At 37.9% G+C, this 12,550-nt stretch overlaps 1 non-coding gene across 1 annotated transcript; it reads left to right on the top strand.

Annotated features, from left to right (window-relative positions):
- Window positions 1-311: 311 nt before the first annotated feature.
- On the top strand, window positions 312-417 carry LOC145590338 (small nucleolar RNA R71). The gene has a single exon (XR_014101962.1). It is a non-coding gene; the product is annotated as a small nucleolar RNA R71 (small nucleolar RNA).
- The last annotated feature ends 12,133 nt before the right edge of the window (window positions 418-12,550 follow it).

Genomic DNA, 12,550 nt, shown 5'->3' on the forward strand with positions numbered 1-12,550 from the left:
AAACTTGGTAGGTAGCACTTTCCAACTTTTCCTTGATAGAGGACATCTCCTTCCCCAAGTTTGTCATTTGTGAGGATAGATTGTTTATTGCATTTAGATGATCAACCGAGTACACCGAAGAGCTACTCTTGCTAGTTGACTCTCTTTCTCCATCTTGCCAATTTCTATAATACCTCACTACGTCTTCAATTATGTCCACCACTTCCTCTTCCGTTTTTTTCATGATAGGACCTCGGGCTCCTCCATCTAAACATGATTTTCCTTGAGGGCTAAGGCCTCCATAGAAGATTTGAATAATTTGGTAAGTAGAAATTCCGTGGTGAGGACATTCTCTTTGATACTCTTTGTATCTCTCCCATTCTTCATAGAGGCTCTCATTTAGCTTTTACTTGAAACCTTGAATCAAAGCTCTAGCCTCCGCCGTTTTCTTTTGAGGATAGAAACGGGATAGAAATTCCTTGGTAACCTCGTCCCATGTCCTTAGAGAATTCGGCTTAACCTCCTTGTCTAGCCATTCCAAAGCACGCCCTATGAGAGAAAAGGGAAAGAGCTTGAGGCGGATGAATTCTTGGGAAATTCCGTTCACCTTAATAGTATTGCAATATTTTTCGAACTCCTTGAGATGATTTAGCGGGCTTTCATGCTTGGCCCCACTATATTGTCGCCTCTCTATCAAAGTGATCATTGCCAATCTTATTTCAAAGTCATTTGCCGGTGTTGTAGGTGGAGCAATCCCACTCTCAAATCTATATGCACCGGGAATCCCCAATTCTTTCAACACCACCCTTGGATTTTCTCCCATTTTTGCTTGTTCTTCTTGTTGTGGTTCTTCCTCACATGAAATTCTAGGGCTTAAAGATCGTCTAGCACCCCTCAACCTTGCAATAGTTCTCTCAATTTCCGGATCAAATGGCACTAGAGAATGACCACGTGCTCTATGCATAAAATCTCAAAAGAAATGGTTAGTAACACGGCTACAAGTGTAGCCTAAAAGAAAATCTTTTTGTATTTTCAATTAAAGGTGAAATAGACTCAACAACTATAACAAAGCACCAACATCACTCCCCGGCAACGGCGCCAATTTTGACAAGAGGAAAATGTAGTTCGTTATCTACCTCTCCCTAGAGCCAAACCTAATTTGTAAACACTCGACCAACCTAATACAAGTATATGGTAAGTCAAGGGTCGATCCCAAAGGAATGAGTAGGAACGATGTTATAGCCTATGTTAAGCTTATTCGAAGAATATAAATGGTTGCGGTTGGTAACTAAAGTGTCAAGAAGCTAGACAAATCGAAGAATTCAATATGCTAAACACTAGAGATATAGGTTCCACATGCAAGATCAATGATTATGCTAATTTTTAGATCACTCAATCGATTCAACATCACAAGGGACAAACAATAGTTGCAATCAAAGGAATCCAAAAGCTATCTCTTATAAGCCAAGCTAGGGTTCACTATGAATGGCTAACAAGGAAAATCACAATCAAATTCAATCAATTAAAGCAATTCTCAAATCAAAGGTTCATGTCATTGAAATTTGCAATGCAATCTAGATTAATCTTATAGGTTGATCATTCCTAGTTTAATTAATCACATGCACAACTATGTCAACCTATTTAATTGCAACAATCCAATCAATTTAGTATCATCAACTAGCAAAACTCATCAATCAAGCATGCTTCCCCTACTCCCTAGCAACTAATCTACTCACTAATCATGGTGAAATTAAGGAACAAAACAAATTCAATCAAATTCATATTCATTTAAAGCTTAATCAAAAGAAAATCAATCAATCAACAAATTCTAGAGCAAGGAATGTAATCTCAATCAAAATTTCAAGAAACTAGAAAGAATTGCATTAAAAGTAAATCAAGGGAAAGAAATCTTACAAACTTTCATTGAATTGAAGAAGGAATTTCAAGATCCAATTGAAATCTAAGATCAAATTCAAGTACAAACAAGTAAATCTTAAGCTTCTCTCTCTACTTTCTCTCTCTACCATATTTGGAAAATTATATCTAAAGTACAAAAGTTCAGTCGTCATAAAAAAAGAAAGTCAAAAGCTATAAATAGAAAAATCGAGCGAAGGGGGCTGCACAGGGTCGTGCGCACGCACCCACCAGCATGGTCTGCGCGCACGCACCCCTGTGTGGTGCACGAGGCCTTGGATCCTTCGCTTTGCTTGATCAAACTCCGCGCTCCCGAGCATCCCCATCATCAGTGAACTCGAGATGATGCCCGCGAACAAGGCAGTCCCAAAATGAGCAAATTGACTTGATTATTCACCTACAAAACACAAATAAAACAAAGAGAGAAAGTATAACAAAATAAAACTAAAAATATGAAAAACTCGTAAAAACTAATCGAGAACCTAAGTGAATTATAAAAATGGAAAATCAAATAAAACTAAGAAATTATATGAAAATGATGAAATAAAATAAAGTAAATGAACCTAAATCTTACTCTTTTGAACGCCATAAATGACGCTCATCAATGGCACCCAAAGAATCTTTAGAACATAGAGCATATGTGAGAATACGATTGAAGTATCGCATAGCCGGATGGATAATTGATGCGGCCTTTGAAGTTTGTGGCTCATACTTTCCTTCATTAGAGATGCGCCACCACCATTTTAGCTCATCATACCCATGATCATCACTCATCTTTCCATTGGCCGGATATAAAAGGTGATCTTCATCCACGGCCCAAGGAAATCGAAAGTATGAACAAAGTTGAGATTTTGAAATTCGATGATCATTATTGATTAATTGGAAAGTCAATGTCCTAGAAGAATCACCACTATTCTCACGAATCACTTCAAGGGACGAAAGAAATTCATATGTTAACCGAGCATAAGTGGGCGCATTCAAATCCAAAACTCCAAAAGGACTAAATTCTTAGCAAGCAAACGAACATCTTTATCAATTCATAGCAATGTCGTAGTCGCTTGATCATAAAAGCGGGTAGACTTTAGCTTTCTCTTTGTCAATTGGATGAATTTATCCCAATGGAGTTCCTTTGAGAATTCAATGCCATATGTGTCAACCACCTCGGGAGGAGGGGGGACAACATGCCGGGATTTGGTTGTGCTTCTTCTAGCCCTTTTCTTGCGACGAATAGGGGCTATCTACAAGAAGAAAGGCAAAGCATAAGCATTTCATCAAGAAATTGGCTCAAACACACAAGTGCACAAGAGATAAAATCATCACCAAATAATCATAGAGAATTGCTCAAGAAATTTCAAGCACAAAGATAATCCAAAATAAATGATACAAGGATTGGTACAAAAAACTAATGCCATGAATATAGTAGCAACCATAGTAATATTCAATGAGAAATTAGAAGCAACTAGTTATCAATTCAAAGGCAACAGTTTTGTCATGAAAGACCAAAATCATGAATCATCATAAGCAAAATTATTCAAAACATTGAATAAACAAAGAAACAAAGCTACCATGAACAAACCCATGAGAGAGAAAGATGACCAACAATGGTGATGTCAAGAATTCAAGAAAGGTAAACAATTTCATCATGAAAAAGCTTCAAAGTATGATCAAATAACATCATACAACACAAAATACAAGCAAAAAGAACTAACAATGGAGTTCTACCATTAAAGAAACAAAGCTACCATGAACAAACCCATGAGAGAGAAAGATGACCAACAATGGTGATGTCAAGAATTCAAGAAAGGTAAACAATTTCATCATGAAAAAGCTTCAAATTATGATCAAATAACATCATACAACACAAAATACAAGAAAAAAGAACTAACAATGGAGTTCTACCATTAAAGCTCAATCAAGGGTTTCAAGCTTCAAATTGAGGAAGAAGATGACTAGAAATGGAGAAATCATACCTCAAAGAAACTTTAAAAACACTTGAAAATGGAATAATTGAAGGAAATAAGCCAATTAGAACACTAAATTGCAAGTTCCAAGCCCAAAATTGAACACCCAAAATTAAAAAAAAAAAAAAAAAAAGGACCTGAAATTCGAATTTTGAACTCGAAAATCCGAAAATTTAAGCTTAAAATTGTGTTTTTTTGTTGTAATTTGTTATAAGATGAATTATAATGAGGAATTTGTGAAGCAATTTCAAAAAGAAAAACAATTGAAATGAAGGAGTAGAAAAGGAGTGAAAATCAGGGAGAGAGAGTGTACAAATGAGGGGGGGCTGATTTCAAAGAGAAAAATGGGGGGGGGGGAACGGTTGCCCCGACTGTGCGCGTGCGCACACCCTTTCGTGCGTGCGTACGGCTGGGCGGCTAGGGGGGACGGCGCGTGTAAGGCTTGTGCTCATGTGTATGGTGCTCTCATCGGCGCTCTCGAGCATCAAGCTCGAGTGATGCCCACGAGAGGGTCAGACCAAAAATCACAAAATTTATCAAAAAGCACTTGTTCATGATTAAAATCCACGAGAGCGCAGCCATGAGAGCGCCCCTGTACATCAATCTCATCTTCACTTTAAATCAATTCCAACCTCTTGAAACCTTCAAATGACACCAAAATTGTCGAAAATCTTAATCAAATCAATCCCAAGGTACCTAAAATCAAGAAAAATAAGAAAATTTCTCAAAAATAAAAGAAATAAAAAAAACGAAAAATTAGAAGAAAGGGTTAGAAAACTGGGTTGCCTCCTGGGAAGCGCTTGTTTAATGTCATAGCTCGACGTTCTCCACCTATCACGGTGGTTGACGAAAAATCATTTTATGAACTAGGCCAACGAAAGCACCATTGAATTACTTCTTGAGTCGATGGCCATTGACCTTGAACGGAGATGATGAATCCAACATAGAAACTTCAACAACACCATTTGGAAAGACACCTTGAACCAAATAAAGACCACTCCACCTTGACATTAGCTTTCCGGGGAACAACTTCATCTTAGAATTATAAAGAAGAACTTTGTCACCTACACAAAACTCCTTTTTCTCAATAAGTTTGTCATGAGCATCCTTAGATTGAGCATTGTAGGTACTTGCACAATCATAAGCATCAACCCTAAGTTCTTCTAATTCATGAAGATCCAACCACCTTTACTCTCCCGCACTCGCCAAATCGAAGGTTATTTTCTTAATTACCAATGAGCGCGGTGCTCAAGCTCCACCGGAAGATAACATGACTTTTCATAGACAAGACGGTATGGAGTGGTGCCTATGGGAGTCTTGAAAGCCGTATGCCCATAAAAAATCATCTAGCTTGTCTGCCCAATCTTTCCTATTCCAAGCAACCGTCTTCTCAAGGATCAACTTTATTTGATTGTTGGACACCTCAACTTGTCCACTAGTTTGAGGATGGTAGGGAAGACCAAAATGTTGATGAACGTCATGCTTTCTCAACAACTTTTGGAAAGCATTATGTACAAAATGCGATCCATTGTCACTTATTACCGCCTTGGGAACACCGAATCTCGGGAAGATGATCTTTTTTATTAGCTTCATCACTACCTTGTGGTCATTTGTAGGGGAGGCAATAGCCTCAACCCATTTAGAACATAATCGACCGCCACAAAGATGTATTGGTTTCTAAAAGAAGAAGGGAATGGTCCCATGAAGTCAATGCCCCATACATCAAAAACTTCCAACTCGATGATGGGTTGTTGAGGCATCTCATTCCTCTTTGAAATTTTTCCAGTCCTTTGGCACCTATCACAAGACTTGATGAAACCCCGAGTATCCTTAAAAAGATGTGGCCACCATAAATCGCTTTGGAGAATCTTTGAAGTGGTTTTGGAAACTCCCATGTGACCACCACTAGGATCCGAGTGGCACATCTTTAAGACATTCGGCACTTCTTCACTTGGAATGCAACGACAGATCAAGCCATCAACTCCTCGCTTATACAAAATTGGATCATCCCACAAATAGTGTCGAGTTTCTATCTTAAGCTTCTTTCTTTGATTCTTAGAAAATGAAGGTGGAAACTCCCCACATGCTAGAAAATTAACCAAATCGACGAACCAAGTGAAAGGAATGGTGTCCTTTGAACAAGTGTATTATTCTGATAGCGGGTTCAGAATTATTAGAAAGCTAATATATTCAGTAAGGTCAAGTGATCGGAATGCCTGGGTGGAGGCCGCTTCCGATCAGTAAAATTAATATAATTAATATTACAGCTTAATCTTGACTGAACCCTTCGGGTCACACCCAAGCAAATATATGCGAACAACCTCGACGAATTAATTCGGAAGAAATTAATTCGTCTCTTGAGTGTTAAATATTTAGACTTCGGTAATTCGAGCTTAGAGCGTCGAAACTGATCGTCGGAAGTCGAGTCTAAAATGATAAAAGACGAGACGCGCAAAATAATAATAAATCGACCATATTCCCGAAAATATCCCTAGCATCGGTGTGCCCCGAGCATCCGAATGCTAAGGGCAAGACGAGCTAGCACACCGTGCTAGCAGCCCCGGCCAGCCGCGGTTAGGCACAGCAGTAGCCGCGCCGTGCCACGGCAGAAGCCGCACCACGGCAGCAGCCGCAGCCGCACCAAACCGCAGCAGCAGCTGGTGCGGGCAGGGCTCGGGTCAGGTGCGGGCTGGGCTCGAGCCAGGTGCGGGCTGGTGCGGGCCGGGCTCGGCCCGAGCTTAGGCTTGGCTCGTGGCTTGGCTCGGGACATAGTTACATGAATAAAGGGGAAGCTTGGAATATGGGAGTAAGTGGGAGAGGACATGTGGCAGAAGGAGAGTATTGAGTGGGGAGCAAGTATGGTCCCCTACTCTCCATGTGGTCCTCACCAACCCATCTCACATGGTGATGCCACTTGTAGATTTATTATTAGTTTGCAATTTTAATTTAATTTAGCTTTAAATTAATTTGTGGAATTTCATGATCCCACATTGATGGGATAGAAATTCCCACTCATACTTTCCTCTATAAATACCAAGCTTGGGATTTGGAGTAAAGTGCTTGAGTGGGAGTTAAAAAGAGCATTCCATAATTTTTGGGAAAACTCTTAAACTCACATAACACTCGGGTTTAGGTCGAACCTTGCTAACCCCAAGGTAGTAGACCTTAAAGTTGTGTTCGCCCATTTGTGGGTGGATACCGTCGGAGGCGCGGCGCTCGACGTGCTAGTAGCTTTCAAGTAAGAGCCCCGGGTTTTGGGCGAAGCTCGCTTCGAGGGTAAGATTCATTATCTTTTCTTTGTGAATATTTATTTATGCTTTGTGATTTTAATTATTGCGAGTGGTTCCTCGGGAGGGGTTGTTTCCGCGGTGATTCGGACTCACCAAACCCCAATAGCGGTATCGGAGCCCCGCTCGTTGATTTTTATAATCATGTTTTTCAAGGTTTATTTTTTGGCTTAATTTTCTGGTTTATGTTGCTAATTAGATTAGTAGCTCGGTTTTATTTATTTAATCCCGTTTTTAATGTCGAATTTGGCCCAGAACCCATATTTTCGCCCACGACTAGTGAATTTTGGGTGGAAAACATGTTCTGGAAAGGGTTTTATCCTATTAGGGCAGTGATTTTAGCCAAATTCTGACCAGAAATGCCTTTTTCGAGGGGTTTTTCGTTTTTGACGAAAAATTTTAAGTCTTTTCTAACCTTGAAATTAATGGCATAAATTGTTGATTATATGGTTGATTATTTGCATAATTTTCTGCACTTTTATGAAGCACACTTACTTGGTAGTATTTGATGCTTAAAGGTTGATTTATTTTCACATAATTGCAAACTAATTGCTTTTTAGTGTGAAAATTTTATTTTTGAGGCTTCCTAAGTGTTAAAGATTCAATCTTTATTTGTGATAAGTGATTGAAACTTTGAAAACCACTAAACTCCATGTTATTTTGAATTGAACCTTGTTGTTTTAATCATTTTGAGTTGATTAGAAACATAAAGTTTCGAATTTTGTGATAGAAATTTGGTTATCTTCATGTTGGAAGATATAATTTTCAAGGATTCACAAATTTTAGATGTTGGAATTTTCATTTGAACATTAAAGTTCATATTTTTCCAACTTCCCTTTACTTTGTCAAATTCTCAAGTTTAATTTAAATTGATTAAATTGAAAGTGAGAAATTGCCTCAATTTTATTTTGCACCAAGCTAAACCAATTTAATTAAAGATGGTTCTTGGAATTATTTTGGTTATTGCACTTTGAAAATTTTATTAAGTTAGACTTGTTTAAAATTTTATTTTGCTCACCAAATTAGTTCTAAAATTAATTTAGAATTAATTATTTTTGTCTCGCGGAAAAAGGGATCAAATCCCAAGGTAGTGGCACGCAAAACGAGGCAATGCACCACCATGGCGAGCCGGGCTGCACAGCAGCCCGCATGTGGCTGCCACGGTGGTTGCGCTGCCTCGATGGTGGGCCACACGCGCGGCAGCAGCCACGCACAGCAGCAGCTCACGCGCGGCAGCAGCAGCCACGCGCGGTTGTGCTGTGGCAGGGGCTCGCGGCCGTGTGCCGTGGGTCGTGTGTTCGTGGTCTTGGCGTGTGCGTATGCTTGGTGCGGTGAGGTGACTAGTCGTAGTAGGCTTGAAGTTAATTATTTTGCCGTTTATTTATTTTAATTATTTTTGTTCATTTTAATTAAAATTTTGGGAGGCTAGGCCTCGGTTTTTGAGCGGCATTGGCAAAATTTCATTTTGACAAGTTTGGGTGCTACCGACTTAATTAATTGGATTAATTAAGGAAATGCGGAATTTAGTGGGAGCTTCAATTATTAATGACGTAATTTATATAATCGGTTAAACAACTTTGACTAGTTTTAATTAGGCGTGTTAATCGGATTAACCACCTAGATTAGTTACTAGTGCGCGCGTTGTTTGAATGCATTTTACTTGTTGTTAATTTTGTAAATTGCATGGGCCATTCACAAATAGTGAATGGATGAATGGAATATATATATTCTCTCTCTCACACAGGTTTTATGAAAAGGCAACTAGTGGGACCCGACTAGGATAGAAAATACGGATTACGTGCCGTTATGTATTTTTGTAAATCTAAATACGGTTTACGCACCGTTAAGTATTTTTGTACTTTAATACTTAGATTATTCCTAGTTATAGACACTAGTTTTTGCATAGTTTGGTTAAGTCTTGAAGACGGCGTATCTTGGAAGACAAAGCCTTGAAATGCAAATGAAGACCTTTTGAAGATATGAAGATTTCAAGGGGTTATGCTAGTTGCCAATATGCATCTATTATTTCGCTTTATATTTTATGGTTATATATATGTGTGTGAAATATTCGTTAGATGCATGTTTATGTTTTCTTGATGTTGCGATGATTAGTTAAGTTCACTTAAATCAACCAACATAGAAATCCTAGGTCCCTAATAATATTGAGTAAAACTTGCCTTTCCAAAACAACACTTACTAACCGGACGATGGTGATGGTAGGCTACGCCAAAGCGAGGTGCCACCACTCCTCTAAGGGGCATAAGGCACACTGGGTGTGCACGTTGGTTTTGGTTTAACTCATCGGTATGAGTGAGGAGTCCTCACATACCGTGGCAAAAGAGACACATCGTCAAAGATGCATTAGATGCGACGATTGTCTAACCAAGAGTGGCTTAGAGCCATTAGCAAGGCAATGCTTACCGAGAAGATTGAGTGTTTAAGACAAGCCTAAGCATTCTTAACCACTCTTTGTTTCTTCGGATCTTGGAATCGCCTTATTTTCGCCAAATAGGGACAATTTTTATGCGTAAATAAGACGTTTAATAAGATTGAAGTTTGCATGAATGCTATTAAATTTCAAACTTATTATGTTCTTGATAAATGGTTATACTTTGCACTTATATTCATAGTACTCTAAATCAAATAATATTGTTTCCATGATTGGTAAAGGAAATCCTTGAGAATAGTTCTCAAAGGAAGGAAAAGCATTTCTAAAATACAATTTTCATAAAAGACTTTTATAACTAAGTCAGAAAGGACGGTTGGACATCATGTATTCAAAATACTAGGTAGTTTTGATAAAACATGAGGTATTGAGTTGCAAACTCAAGATTGTCAATGTTTGACAACCAACGTATCTTTTCGTATCATACATAATTGAGTAGGACTCATTGATGTAGTAATTCGAGTAAGAATTAATGGAAAAGATGGAACTTTGTTTAACGGCGCACTAGGTGCTTGATTATGCCTAACAAAGTATAAGAGTCAAGGTACTTAAAGAAATGATTCTTAAAGTAAGAATATGAGATATTGTATGATAAGAAATATAGGAAAGAAGGAACGAAGAAAAGGAATTAGATTTCAACTCATGAGTTCATGTTATTGTAGTTAACTTAGCAATTCGTTATCTTCACAAGTATCGGATACTGCTTGAGTGTTCCACTATGATAATGGCCTCAAACTATTGAAGTTAAGCTAAGTTATCGACTTACAAGCTTAGAATGAAGCAAGAAGAGCTACATCAGTTGTAAGGTCGTATGTTTTGTTTAAAGACCTTTTAAGCCAAAGGCTGGAACAAGTAATGGTTATTATGTTCCATAATCAGCAATTGATCCGTTTACACACGGAAAGACTCACATTCAAAGTAATGAGCAATAGTTGCGAGATTTATTTGAATGGGATGGTTATCCAAGCGTTGAGTTAAGAATGCTTGATTATAAACAAACATTTCTCTAACATGATAAACTCACTAAGTTTAAGTCATGGGCTTGATTTGCGTTCCAAACATCTTTAGAAATGTCACATTGACAAGAACGTACTCAAGGCTCTATTAGATAGGCTCTTGATAGTTGCTCGAATTGGAATCATTCTAAGATAAGAAAGTCTTACTTGTTGAAACCGACAAAACAGAGAGCTATTGTTCTTGGTATAGACAATTGACTCCGAAGGCTAAAGAGGATTCAATTACTTCAACGTTTCACAAAGAATTTGAAAGGATATGGCTATATTCATCAAATGTGAACAAACTTGACTTGAGTAGCTCAAGAGTTCATTGAAGTACAGAATTGACTTGGCAAGATATCAAAACGTCTAGATTAGATCGAGCGATGTTTGCTTGAGCCAAGCGTGACTATCTCAAAGTTATGAATGGAAATTTTCATAAATAACTCCACAAAGAACATGGTGTGTCTTCACGGAGACCTCGGCGTCATTTGAAAATGACTCGAACGATGATGGTTCACAACCCTTCCTATAAAGTTCTTAAAGATTTGCACAAATGACTAATGTTACACTAAACAAAATGTCGAAGCTAAGAAAGGACGCCATATTCAGTTATGGATAGAAATAACTTCTAAAAGTCTTTTCAAGTATATGTCTAAGGCTCTTAGTCTTAGTGGGAGCTCACTAGCTCAGTGGGAGCAAAGTGGCTCAAGGGGATCTAGGTGGCTCAGTGGGAGTTGAATGGCTCAATAAAGACTAAGATAGCTCAAGTGGGAGCTAACTGTTTGTTTCACAACGAACTTTTACCCAAAGACAATATACATGTCTCTTTGTAAGCATTCAAGTGAGACTACGGGTATTACCTCCACATCCTAATTGAGAACAAAAATTGTTTGTTGCTCTAAGTAGTGTCTTTCTGGAAAGTAACACGTTTCCAAAACGACAAGTGGGAGGAAAATGAACTTGATGACCATCGAGCTTAGCAACAAACTAGAACTGAGAATTTCGTAAGACCTTAAAGGACTTCATGAGAATGCTTGATCAAGAATACTCAAAAAGGACTTTACAAGTGCCTTAAAAGAGAATTCATTACTCACAAAACATTAAAGATGTTTGAGTAAGATCAACATAATAAAAGGGCTTTGAAAGCGCCTTAAAACTCAGTGTTTGATGCAATTGCCCCGTATAGGTATAGAATTCACCAAAGGCTTGGATTGAATCTTATAAATTTTCTATTAAGTTAGAAATAAACCTAAGACTTACAAGCAAAGGAATAATGTCTTGTAAGATAGCTACGACAAATCCAAATTCCGAATAATGGTTAAAAGCCATGAAAATCCGAAATAGACTTCATGTTTGAAAATCATGTTTGAAACTTGATTAATTTGCATGAAAGGTGAAAGACCCATCGATTGCAAATAAGTTTTCAAGGGAAAACTAAAAAATGTGGAAATGTATATGCATACATAGCTAGATTGGTTGTAAAGGATATAATTAATTTCAAGGAGTTGATTTTAATAAAATCCCATTCACCAATTGGAATGCTCAAGTCTTTTCATGATTGATCTAGCAAAATTGCGCATATGAAATATGGCAAAATAGATACCAAAACCGCCTTCCCAAAATGGAATTTTAGAAGTGACTATGGAATAGTCTAAGGGTTTTGAAAATCTAAATAAATGCTAGATTTGAAAGCAAGCACATGGAATCCGTTATGGGATTAAAGGAAGCATTGCATGAAGGAATTGGAACGTGTTTTCTCATAAAGTTAATAAGAGGATTGACATATGGAGAAACATAGAAATTCTGATGAACAAGAAGTTTAGTGGGAGCAAAAGTAATGGTCCAACAAGATGTTTACGAACTCTATTGTGAAACAACTATCGAATGCTAAATGCTTAGATTTGAAAGTATTTTCGACAATGAACCGAGCTAAAGACGATACTTAGTACATGTTGGGAATTAAGT

This window comes from Chenopodium album, chromosome 17 (genome assembly GCF_948465745.1).
Source record: "Chenopodium album chromosome 17, dcCheAlbu1.1, whole genome shotgun sequence".
Classification (NCBI taxonomy): domain Eukaryota; kingdom Viridiplantae; phylum Streptophyta; class Magnoliopsida; order Caryophyllales; family Amaranthaceae; genus Chenopodium; species Chenopodium album.